This window comes from Trachypithecus francoisi, unplaced genomic scaffold (genome assembly GCF_009764315.1).
Source record: "Trachypithecus francoisi isolate TF-2019V2 unplaced genomic scaffold, Tfra_2.0 Lachesis_group17, whole genome shotgun sequence".
Taxonomy (NCBI): Eukaryota; Metazoa; Chordata; class Mammalia; order Primates; family Cercopithecidae; genus Trachypithecus; species Trachypithecus francoisi.
This window is the reverse complement of record NW_022681462.1, coordinates 92,718,391-92,721,060: the sequence shown is the minus strand read 5'-3', so window position 1 is coordinate 92,721,060 and position 2,670 is coordinate 92,718,391. Positions and strand designations below refer to the sequence as shown.

Sequence of the window (2,670 nt, the reverse complement as noted above, 5' to 3'; positions counted from 1 at the left end):
GAAAGAATAAAAACACATGTCCCCAGAAAATATTTGTGTGCCATATTCATAGTAGCTTTATTCATAATAATTCAAACCTGTGGGAAAAGCCCATAATGTTTAGCAATAATAAGTGAATAAACAAATTGTGCTATGTTCATACCATCAAAAGAACTACTGATACTCGCAACAACATGAACACATCTCAAAATTATTATGCTGAGAAGAAAAGAAGCCAGACACAGAAGACTGCATACTGTATGGTATCACGTGTATGAAGAAGTTCTAGAGCAGGCAAAGCTAATTTATATAGAAACCAGATCAGTGGTGACCTGGGGAGAGCATGAGAGAGGGTATTCTGGCTGGTATTGACTACAAAAGAAATAAATGATGGATATACTCTGTATGCTTTACACTCCATATAAAGTAGGATGTACTCTAAGTAAATGGATAGAAACGTGTACACCCACTGCATATACATATATAGAGTAGATGGAGTATAGATGGATACTTCATCTCATACATGGATATACAGTTGACGCTCGAACTGTGCAGGTCCACTTATAAACAGATTTTCTTCTGGCTCTGCCACCCCTGAGACAGCAAGATCAGCCCTTCCTCTTCCCCTTCAGCCTACTCAACATGAAGACAATGAGGATGAAGGCTTTTATGATGATCCACTTCCACTGAATGATAGGAAATATATTTTCTCTTTCTTATGGTTTTCTTAATAACATTTTCTTTTCTCTAACTTACCTTAATGTTAGAATACAGTATATAATACATATGACATGCAAAATTTGTGTTGTTTATGTTATGGTAAGGCTTATGGTAAACAGTAGGCTATTAGTATTTAAGTTTCGGGGAAGACAAAAGTTATATATGGATTTTCAACCTCATTGGAGGGTCGGCACCTCTGATCCCCATGCTGTTCAAGGGTCAACCGTATTCTTTATTTTAATTGGGATGATGGTTACAGAAGTGTATGTATTTGTCAAAACTGACCAAATTGTTCACTTAAAATATATGCATTTTGTTGTTTGCAAATTATACTGTAATAAAAGTTAAATAATGCTCTAGTTTCTCTTCAGATCATATAAGTCTTTTGCCTTTTACTAAAGATTCCCATGGAGAGGAACACCTCAGAGTTTTTTAATTAATTTTTTGAGGTCTTGCTTTTGCAAGGCTAACCATTAAAAAGAAAAGTCAAACAAATTTTTGAAAGAAGCAAGTTAAAATTGAAGTTAAAAACAGAATATGTGGACCAGGCACTGTGGCTCACACCTGTAATCCCAGCAGTTTGGGAGACCAAGGAGGGCAGATCACTTGAGATCCGGAGTTTGAGACCAGCCTGGCCAACATGCTGAAAACCCCTCTCTTCTAAAAACACAAAAATTAGCTGGGCATAGTGGCTCAGACTTGGAATCCCAGCTACTCTGGAGGCTGAGGCATGCGAATCTCTTGAACCTAGGAGGTGGAGGTTGCAGTGAGCCAGTATTGTGCCACTGCACTCCAGCCTGGGCGACAGACTGATTCTGTCTCAAAAAAAGGAAGGAAGGAAGGAAGGAAGGAAGGAAGGAGGAAGGAAGGAAGGAAGGAAGGAAGGAAGGAAGGAAGGAAGGAGGGAGGGAGGGAGGAGGGAGGGAGGGAGGGAGGGAGGGAGGAGGGAGGGAGGGAGGGAGGGAATCAGGCATAGTCTCAGCTACTAGGGAGGTTGAGGCAAGAGAATTGCTTGAACCCAAGAGGTGAAGGTTGCAGTGAGCTGAGACTTCATATCAAAACACACATATACACAAACACACACACACACACACACACCCTGAATAGGTGGGTTTAAATGAAGAGTAAATCCAACAGGGAAAATAGGTAAGTTGGAATATCAAGAAACGATCTAGAGCGCAGCGCAGAAACAAAGAAAGAAAAGCTAAAAGATGTGAAAAAGAGGGTGAGAAGGACTAAAACATGCTCAGACTGGAGTTCCGTTAGGAGAGGAGTGAGAAAATGCCCTAACTGACGCCACAGAAGCAGAGACGCATCCTCACTGGACCTCGCCCAAATTGCAAATTCATGAGCAAAACAAATCATTGTTGTTTTAGGCCACTACATTTAGGTAGTTTTTTATGAAGCAGTAGATAACTGGAATAAGTTGTGATACCAGGAGTGTGATGTTGCTGTATTAAAACACACACACACACACACACCACACACACACAAAACAAAAAACAAAAAACACAAAACCCTAAAAATGTAACATTGGCTTTGGGACCAGATGGTGAGTGGAAGCCAAAAGGAGTTGCAGAGGCTGCTGGTGAGGACTTAAAGAAATGCAAGAGAGGCTTATTGGAATGTAGGAAAAAGACTCTTGGGTCCAGTAACATAAAGTTTAACAACATTATTACCTGTAGTAACATATAATATAGAAAATATACCATTAGCTTGGTTTAATTCTGCACATCGTGCTCATAAATCATAATACTACTCTGTACCCCATAAGTATATACAATTATAAACTGACAATTTACATTAAAAAAATTAGAACTAAGTAAAATGGCATGAATAAAAAATAAATAAAATGTACCTATTTACCTAATAAACTGATCTTCTAGGTAAGAAAACTTCCGGCCGGGCGCGGTGGCTCAAGCCTGTAATCCCAGCACTTTGGGAGACTGAGACGGGCGGATCGCGAGGTCA

General features: G+C 39.7%; 1 non-coding gene across 1 annotated transcript; it reads left to right on the top strand.

Moving 5' to 3' along the window:
- Nucleotides 1-1,050: 1,050 nt before the first annotated feature.
- Nucleotides 1,051-1,167, top strand: LOC117063204. Its single transcript, XR_004428803.1, has one exon. It is a non-coding gene; the product is annotated as a U5 spliceosomal RNA (small nuclear RNA).
- The last annotated feature ends 1,503 nt before the right edge of the window (nt 1,168-2,670 follow it).